Consider the following 10611-nt stretch of genomic DNA (forward strand, 5'->3'; position numbering starts at 1 on the left):
AACCCCAAGCATATCTAATAACCCGAAGAGTTGGTGATGAGAGACACAAACAGCTTTTTTTTCCCGACAAATTTACATTTTGGGAACGACTGGCAAGAAAGACTGTCTCTGCTTCATGCATCATCAGGTGGGCAGCTGGACTAAAGGGTGAATGGTCCATTTCCAAGGTGGCTGTTGGTGTTGGCTAATAAGCTCAGTTGGTGCTGAGGGACAGGGACCTTGGCCCCTCTCCAAGTGGGTTTATCCATGTGGTTTGGGTTCCTTCACAGCATGGTGGCTGTGTTCCAAGGGGAATCATCCTATGAGAGAACAAGGCAGAAACTGTCATCCTTTATGACCTAATTCAAGAGTCATATAGCATCATTTCTATAATGCCACTCCTTGTATCAGCTAAGGAAGTCCCAGAGACCTAACCAGGTTCAAGGCAAGGAAACATAGACTACCTGGGGAAGTATAAAGGTTCTAAATGAGCACGGAAACACTGTTGCAGCCATTTTTGGAAATCACACTGTGCATATCTTCACATATCAGAAGACAAGGATGCTCATTCTTCTAGTCAGTTGCTCAAGCCAAAAATGAAAATATTACCCTGGATCTGTCTCTCTCTCTTTTTTTCACATTCACATTCACTCAATCAGAGGATCCTGGCAACTCAAAACATACTACAAACCTGAAGTTGTCATTATCTTTAGGACAACCAACCTCATCCAATCTTTCCCACAAGGTTTTAGCAGCAATTGATCACCACCTTCCCTTCTTCCTACATTCCATTCTCCATACAGGAGCCAGGGTAATCATTTTAAGACATAATTCAGATCATATGCCTCCCTGCTTACAAAATCTCCAATGACAAAGTACATCACAGCCTAGTGATAAAAGGAGCAATTCACCAGGAAGATATAAAAATTTTAAATGTCATTGAATCTAATATCATAAGGACAAAATATGAAAAGCAAAAACTGACAAAATGGATTTGATAATTCTACACTCATAAAGGGAAATTTTGTCATAGCTCTCTCAGTAATTGATAAATCAGGCAGAGGAAAAGTGTTAATGCCACATGCCTTAAGGGGTTACAGTGGGCTCATTCTTTTTTTTTTTTTTTAGTTTTTTTTTTATTCTTATGTTAATCCCCATACATTACATCATTAGTTTTAGATGAAGTGTTCCATGATTCATTGTTTGTGCATAACACCCAGTGCTCCATGCAGAATGTGCCCTCCTCAATACCCACCACCAGGCTAACCCATCCTCCCACCCCCCTCCCCTCCAGAACCCTGTTTGTTTTTCAGAGTCCATCGTCTCTCATGGTTCGTCTATCCCTCCGAGTTCCCCCGCTTCATTCTTCCCCTCCCGCTACCTTCTTCTTCTTCTTTTTTTTTTTTCTTAACATATATTGCATTATTTGTTTCAGAGGTACAGATCTGAGATTCAACAGTCTTGCACAATTCACAGCACTTACCAGAGCACATACCCTCCCCAGTGTCTATCACCCAGTCACCCCATCCCTCCCACCCCACCCCCCACTCCAGCAACTCTCAGTTTGTTCCCTACAATTAAGAATTCCTCGTATCAGTGAGATCATATGATACATATCTTTCTCTGTTTGACTTATTTCACTCAACATAATACCCTCCAGTTCCATCCACGTCGTTGCGAATGGCAAGATCTCATTCCTTTTGATGGCTGCATAATATTCCATTGTATATATATACCACTTCTTCTTTATCCATTCATCTGTCGATGGACATCTTGGCTCTTTCCACAGTTTGGCTATTGTGGACATTGCTGCTATAAACATCGGGGTGCACGTACCCCTTTGGATCCCTACTTTTGTATCTTTGGGGTAAATACCCAGTAGTGCAATTGCTGGATCATATGGTAGCTCTATTTTCAATTTTTTGAGGAACCTCCATACAGTTTTCTAGAGTGGCTGCACCAGCTTGCATTCCCACCAACAGTGTAGGAGGGTTCACAGTGGGCTCATTCTTATAGTTGGATGGGCTGTCTCATTGGAATTGTTATGTTTATGAACATTTTTATGCATGTTGAAAAAGGTTGGGAAGCACTGTCTTAGACCACCCCTCAAATAGTAAGACACATACCAGAATGTTCATTGTAGCAGTGTGTTGGAATAGTGAACATTTAAAAATGATCGATCTATCCACTGGCAGTAGAATGGAAAAAAATTTATATCTACTGGATTGCATATGTGTATCAACATGGATAAACCTCACAAATATAATATTGAGGAAAAAAAGCGGTTGCAGGAAATACGCAATATGAAGTTATGTATGCAAATGTTCAACATCTGCCAAGCAATGCTGTAATTATTCAAAGATTCATACATGTACCGTAAAAAATATAAAGACAAGCATGGCAATGAAAGCCACCAAATTCAGGTCAGGGATTGCATCTTGGAAGTGAACAAGTGAGGAAGAGATAATGGGATCATGAGGGAAATAAAATGAATTTAGGTTATTTTTATGTGTGTGTTTCATTTCTTAAGGGGTAATGGTACATGGGTTCTCATATTATTCATTATACATTTTTGTACATATAAAACATTTAAAAAGAAAGCAAAGTTTTAGCTCAGAGTTTATAAATGCAATGCACATATATGCACCACACACACACACACGCACACACAAACACAAGCATGCGTCGTTTCCCATCGAACTCTTCATTCCAGTTTACAAAGCATACATATGACCTCTGCCCGTCTATCAGATCCAACATCATAACATTGTCCCCATGCCAGTGTGTTCAGATTCCTCATAGGCCAGGTTCATTTCTGCCTTTGAGCTTGCTTTCCCCTGGTAACGGTCTGCCTGACTCCTTACCATTTAGAACTCAGTTTAAATGTCACCTATTCAAACATCCATCCCCTTGAATTCCCAAGCTAAAGTAGTCACTGCCATTCTTATCACTTCACCCTGGTTTACTTCTCCTCATATTCTATATATTTATTGGAAATGCTTCCCTTATTGGATTGTTTCTTGCTTGAACTTCCTTTGTCTAGAACTTGGGATCCGTGAGAACAGGGACCCTACGTGCTTATTTCCAACTGGTTTCCTAGTACCTAGAAGAGGTCTCACCCATTTAAAGCAAACCATAATGAGTGTGGGACTGCTAAAGTTATAAAAGAGATTTGATAACTACTGGAAAGAGATACAACCTGCTAGTATTAAGTTGTTGGTGGTTATAATGGGAAAATTGAAATATCATTTTTTTAGTTTTATTATGTTATGTTAATCACCATACATTACATCATTAGTTTTTGATGTAGTGTTCCATGCTTCATTGTTTGCGTATAACACCCAGTGCTCCATTCAGTACGTGCCCTCTTTAATACCCATCACCAGGCTAGCCCATCCCCCACCCCCTCCCCTCTTTATTTTAAATGAAAAAAACTTTAAATTCTAGTTGACTAGAGATCTTACAGAAGTCACTTTACTTCCATGAATTTTATATGTAAGGTATAGAAGGCCCTCAAACATAGCCATCCCAGTCCCCACCTGAGACAGGTCCACGTTGTCATCTCACAGTAAGAAGGTGAAAAGCACTCATTAGAAAAAGATCTCAATGTATTGTATGGTGACAAACATAACATAATAAAATAAAATTAAGAAAAAAAGAAAATGATCTCAAGCTCAGACCTTCCACCCACTTTATCTTTGGGGAATATGCTTCTGGTTATGTATATTTCTCAATGTTTAATGAAGATAACTTCTATATGAAATATAGAGGTTTTATCTTCAGGAAGGATTCCATGCGGGTCTCCCTTGACTTATGACAATAAACCAATATTATAAATCAAAAATGTATGTGATACATCTAATCTACCAAACATCATAGCTTTGAGATGAGAGATGATAATGCTAATATCCACACACAGGATTGTTGTGTAGAGTAAAAGAACTATTGTCTGGAAAGCACTTAGATCAGTGCCCAGAGCCTAGTAAACACCATGTAAGTGTCAGCAGTAAACATTCTTACTCTATTAACATGGGACATGGGCTTTGACTTTTGTGGTAACAAGTGAAGAGTTGGTCACCTCCACTCATAAGATTCTAAATAACCTGACTTCTGTGAGCTGGTCTAGCAAATTAATTGAAGCAGAGGTCATGGAAACCTCTGATTTATAGCGAGTTGGTCATAAGTACAGCAAGCCTGGGCTTGCTACTGGCATCTGATGTTTGTGCGGGGAGGCAGTCTTGTAGGACTGAATCCTTAACCATGGAATCTGATGCCATCTCTGAGTCGATAGTGTCAGAATTGAGGTAGAATGGCAGGATACCCAGCTGGAATCTCCCAAATTGCCTTGCATTGGTGTTGGACTACAGCCCCCAACCCCTGCCCACCACCACATTGAAATTGGGTCCAGAGCACTGAAAGACCAGGCTGAGAGTACTTCTTCCTGATACCAACAATAATATTTGAGTACTAATTGTGATTGTGTACTTCGTGGTAAGCAATTCCTTTTGTAATTTTCCAGTGCACTTTCAATTACTTTGCCTAGGGTGGCTAAGGACACTACAGATCTGGCCCTGAACTACCTCTCTATTCTCACCAGTCCTCACTTCTCCCTTTATACCTTGTGCCATTCAACTGTCCTTGGACAATAGTGTTGCCAGATCATGGGAATTCCCCAATAAAGGTATATGGAACTGAATTGAAATGTTGAAATAATTGTGATATAAGCCCAATCACTTCTAGATTTTCCAGTTAGTGGTTGTTTCCTCATCTTTAATCATTTTGTTCCATCTCTGAATTTTACTAAGCTTTCCCTTTAATTCTGAGCCATTTTTATCCCTAAAACAAAACATGATTGGCAGGAAGAATAGTAGAGAAATTCCTTATGGCTCTGTTCTGTTACCATGTATCTGCAACTTTCTGCAGGTTTAATTATTTACTCACACAATAAATGGTACACATTTATCATGTGCCATCCTTCAGATGCACCAATTTGTAAAAAAAAAAAAAAAGACCTATTTCTCCTTAAAATTTCAAAATCTAGTAGGAGAGACAGATACATGAAGAAGAGAGAGAGAGAGAATTTTAATGTAGAAAAATAAGTGCTATGTTACAGATAAACATAGGGGGTTTATAGGTACAGTTCAGAGGTTCAGAGGATGGGCAACTCATCCCACTTTGGGTTAAAGTGTTCTAAGTTCTAAGCTGCCATGGAAGACAGAAGGCTTCTCAGTAGAGCTGAGTGCTCAAGGATTCGGGTGGAGGTGGTCCACACCCACCGAGGTAGCATTTCAGACAAGATGAGTTATGTGTGAGAAGGCAATTGATTTGGGATGTGCAATCATTGAGGATTGCTCATTCTATTTCCCTTTCCCCGAGAAAACAAAAGTAACTCATCATCCACCATGGAGAAGTAACATTCTGAAAGTTCAACTGGTCCAAAAGCCTAGATTAACAAATGAACAAGAGAAAGAAACTCATTTGCTCACTGGAATGAATCCACTCTGTTCCCAAACCCAGTCTCTTAAATGGAAGCTATTTAACTTCCTCCAGCAGAAGCCATTCACCAAGATGATCTGGCTTCACTTCTTTCCAGGGATAACTATAGGAAATACCATAAAAGGCTAGAAACTGCAGGGAGTTGACCTGTGGGATGGGTCTGTGTAGTTAAGTCATTAGGTATAATCACACACTTCTTAATCTAGATTTCCCCCTTTTATATTTATCCCAGAGGACCGGTCCAGCTTCCAACTCATGGTCATTTGCAAATTGTCCCATTTTATCACCAACCAATACCCGGTCTTTGGACTCAAGATTATTGGGTGCATTAATGGAGATTTCAGATTGTATTTCATGTAACATCTTTTACTGAGAACCTGGTGTGTGACAGGCAAGTGTTTGTTACATAGAAAGAGATATAGATTGGCTTGGCCCTGGAAGAGGAAACAAACATTCCATTCTTGTAGAGTGTTGCCATTTGATTTTGTTTAAGGGCCTCTCAGACAAATGGATGGACTGAGAGCATCTGATGATTCAAAAGATGGGAATCGGCGGGTTTCAAAACCTCAGCTATTCTATGGATTAAGTCATGACACCTCAAAGTTTTATTTACTGTACCTGAACTTCAGTTTCTCCAGCTGGAATATTAATACCTACCTTTCAGTTTGTTATGAGGATGTATCGCTTCTCGGCCTTTTGGCTAAGATCAAGTGTAGTTTGTTATGAGGATGTAATGAGATTATATACTTTTCTGAGGTCAGGTTCCCTAGAAGCGGAGCCTGAGACAGGGATTCCTGTACATGTGGTTGATGGGAGGAGTACATTTAGGATGAGCTGCTGAGAGAATGAGGAAAGCAGAATAGATAAGAGAAGGGAGCTATACAGGAAATAGTATCACATGAGGTCTAACTGTAGCCTAATCCTCTGGGGAGACCAAGAACATAAATTGTACCACAGAATCTGTCCTGACTTGAAAGAAGTGGTGGTGCTGGGTGAGGTCATGGTGCATCATAACCCCAGAATCCCCAGGGAGAAATGGCTTCAATAGCCCAAAGAGAATCCTTTGGAGAATGTTGTAGGTAAAAGCCAGGAGCTGAAACACCCATGACAGCTGGAGGATGAGCACATTAACCCAACAGGTAAAAGGATCCTAGGGTACCTAGGTAGGGCACCAATATTATTTATGCTAACAACCTTACAGTGGAGACAGCAAGGGAAACAGGTTATTGCAAAACAGTAGACTTGATAAACATTGCATAAACTTGAGGGCTTTCGGGGCTATCTGCCAGCCCCAGATGAAGAGAGGTTTCTTGGAGGATGATGTAGCTGAATGGAGGTTCAAAGGCTAAGCAGGAAGTAGGCAGGCAAAACCACATGCCAAATGTGGTCTTTGGAGGATTTGGCCAAGACAATCATCCAAAACAGACTCCCTATCTCATAGTCCTGCCTGACAAAGAGACAGTGGTTTCTGCTGGGAAAAACCAAGAACTTCCTTTCTGAGCATCTTCAGGGTGCAGCACGACAAACCAAGATCCAGGGTGAAGTTCACTTCTTCCCAGTTTCTGCTGGGAAAAACCAAGAATTTCCTTTCTGAGCATCTTCAGGGTGCAGCACGACAAACCAAGATCCAGGGTGAAGTTCACTTCTTCCCAGGCAATCATCCAAATACTCTGTTCAAGTTAATACGTTTCCAGCAAAGCCTAAGAAGAGTACATGGCAAATGCATAGATTGATATCAGCATGTGCTGGGAACCACTCCAAGCTAAGCCTTCAGCAGTTTGTAGAGATGTATACGAGGCACAAAGAGAGAGATATAGATAGGCTTGACCCTGGAATAGGGAACAAACATACTATTCTTGTAGGGTGTTGCCATTTGATTTTGTTTAGGGGCCTCTCAGGCAAATGGATGGACGGAAAGCATCTGATGATTCAAGAGGTGAGAATCAGAGTGAGGACATCTTTTTAAAACCCCAGCTATTCTATGGATAAAGTTATGACACTTTAAAAATGAGAGCAAAAGGAAGAGAGATTAACTCCAATCTTCGTCGCTTCCGACTGGAGAAAAGGCATTGATTCATCCATGAGATTGCTAATAACAGGTGTCTTGTGTGATTTATGCCAACAAACAAAATTGTTTGGACTCTAATCCTTTTCCATCTGTTCCATAACACAAAGAGGAAACAGGAGAGTTTGTGAATAATTCTAGAACTTCAAGATCTTTTTCACCCTGGAATACGAAAGCCCTACTAACCCCTCACTGACTTGGTGATCTCTTGAAGACAGTGGGCTTTTGGGGAAGGCAGTTTACTACCCAAATATGGCTCTTTCTCATCTCCTGTGATCTCTGCTGTGAGGCGTCCCAGGCTTGAGAAGAAGCAGGGAGGTTAACATTTCTCTCAGTGTGGACGTAATAGAAAATCACTTTGTTTCTCCTTTCCTCGGCTTGCATGGAATGGTGCCCAGGCTTTCCCCTGAAGGAAGCCTCCCGTACTAGCCTGGTCAGAAGTTTGGAGAAGAGCAGAGAGAACAATAGGTTCAGCACATCCCTCGATAGGAGTTTTTTGAGCACATATGATTTGCCAGGCATAGTGCTTTTCGATGAGGCTGAACTAATGAGCTTATTCTGGAACTTGGAAAGGGAAAAGTCCATTAAAAATAAGCACTTTGACTATGAACACTGTACCCACCATTAGTTGAGGAGGAGCTCTAGGAGATTAGGTCTTCTTGATGAGAAAGACCGATGAAGCTAGAAGGAAGATTCACGGAGCCGCGACGTGAGCCCTTCTTCTGCTTGTCATCTGCCTGTGGACATAAACCAGCTATGGGTCTGTAAGCAGGCTGCTCACCTTCTCTCTCCATCAGTTTCTTCCCTTGGAGAATGGAGATAATGAGTCTGTGTTTCCAACCCCACAAGGCTGCTGTGAATATCACATTGGATAATTTTGAAAGTACTACATAAATGTTAGTTTTCTTTTATTATTATTGCTATGCAAAACAAAACAAAACATAAAAAATTAGGAGACCTATATATTCTGAGTGCTACTTAGTACTTCAGTGGGTGGGTTACTTTGAGATGAGCTGCCAGGGTGGTATTTGAGCTAGTCCTTAGGAAGAAGGAGGCTTTCAGCAGGTAAAAGTAAGAGATAAACATAGTTCTGATGAGAGAAAATATGTGTATTAGTTTCCTCAGGCTGCCTTTAAAAAGTACCTCAAAATGAATGGGTTAAAGCAATATTGATTTATTTGCTCCCAGTTCAGGAGGCTACAAGTCCAAAATAAAGGTATCAGCCAAACCATGCTCTCTCTGAAGGTTCTAGAGGAAGATCCATCCTTGATTCTTTCCAGCTTCCAGTGATTGCTGGCAATCCTTGGTGTCCTCAGCTTGTCGACCCATCACTACAATCTCTGTCTTCATCATCACATGGTATTTTCCCTGTGTATCTGTGTCCAAATGTCCCTCATCTTATAAGAGCACCAGTCATTGGATTAAGGACCACCCTAATCTAGTATGACTTCATCTTAACTTGATGACATCTGCAAAGACCTCATTTCCAGATAAGATCACAGTCTCAGGTATAGGGGGTTAGGATTTGAAAGTGTTTTTTTTTTCTGGGGGGGTACAGTTCAGCTCACAACATTATATGAACAAATTTAGAAGAAGGAAGCATGAGATGAATCCAGAGGAGCAGCAAATACATTATCATGAACACAGTAGAAAGTGTGATGATGAGTAGAGAACAACAGTGCCAGAGCTGACTTGCAATCAACAAATAAGGACCAGGCTAGGAACTGGGAGTACCAAGATGAATGAGACCACATCTTTGAATTAGAGACATTTTATGTACCATGTAACAACTTTCTGTACAGAGATAACCACACCGTAGGTGACCAATGTTCTCACGGATGGCAGTAGTTAAGATAGATATGCTCCAGACATGTAAATTATGCCCCTGCTCTCTGTTTTATTCATGTCCAGAACCTAGTCCAGTATCTGACACCCAGTGGGCACCAAATAAATACCACTGAATAAATGAATGAACACCTGCTTTTATAGATGAAGAAAACAATTGTAAGAGAGTAATTTGTTGAAGGAAACAGATGATGATGATGGTGAGGTTGGCTCTTTGGCTCCAGAGCCCACACTCTGTTGACTACTTCGCTGCCTCTTCAATATCTTCTTAAGCTCAGAATAGTTTATTGGTCCAGCCATTGTTGCCTATTTCCTACTGTAAAAATTAAATTCAGATAATATGTGGCACCTCACCTTCCTCAAACCATGAGGCAAGGTTATTCATCAGGCATGCCATTTGACAGAGCAGTAGCCTTGACCTGGCTCCACTCCCTCAAATGACATGCTCACTTTCTCCCACAGATGTTAGGCAGAGCCTAGAGGACACAGTGACATTTGGCATCTGCAAAAGGCCATTGTAATTCCTCTGTCACAGGCATTTCTGCTCATCCTTTTAATATCCATTTAAAATAATGCCATATCCTGACCCTCTGCCACTGGAGACAGTGTTCAGCAAGATAGGTTTGCCCCCAGGCATTCATTACTGAGTTGGGAGATAACATAGAATTCCATTTCATTAGGTAATAGAATCTCCGGATCACAAGGAAACTCAAAGTTCATCTGATTTTATCCCTCATAAACAGTGCTTGAGGCACCACTCCCCCATTACCTCTGAACACACACACACAAACACACACACACACAGTTATTTGCAAGATTTTTCCAAGTACTTAGCTCAAGGTCATAACCACACACAAAATCTTGGCCTTTCACCTTCCAAGACAAGAATAGAACTTTCTTTGACCTAACAACAGTAGTTTTTATAAGAAGAGAAATTTAATATTCGAAAATAATTTGGGGGAGAATCTCACCAGGGAATAAAAGAAAAGTGATATATTGTGTGACATTTATGTGGTATGTAGTTGATAACTGCAATCTTAACTTATTATTGTTTTTCACACCTGACTATAACAGCAATCAGAGCTGTAAACGGTAGAAGTCAATATCCAACTTCCCTGCTGCCGACAGCTAACGTCACCATCTCTTCTTGCTAGCAATGATTGGAGGAGCATTTCTACCCACAGTCTGAGCAATAGCTATCTCTAATGGCAGTCTTCCAGCTCTGT

The 10611-nt window shown here is 40.8% G+C and overlaps 1 pseudogene; it reads left to right on the forward strand.

Moving 5' to 3' along the window:
* The first annotated feature begins 6155 nt into the window (after positions 1-6155).
* LOC123860766 (U2 spliceosomal RNA) lies at positions 6156-6280 on the forward strand (annotated as a pseudogene).
* Positions 6281-10611: the final 4331 nt, after the last annotated feature.

This window comes from Mirounga angustirostris, unplaced genomic scaffold, assembly GCF_029215605.1.
Source record: "Mirounga angustirostris isolate CCGP_5_RB_7025 unplaced genomic scaffold, mMirAng1.0.hap1 SCAF_4, whole genome shotgun sequence".
Taxonomy (NCBI): Eukaryota; Metazoa; Chordata; class Mammalia; order Carnivora; family Phocidae; genus Mirounga; species Mirounga angustirostris.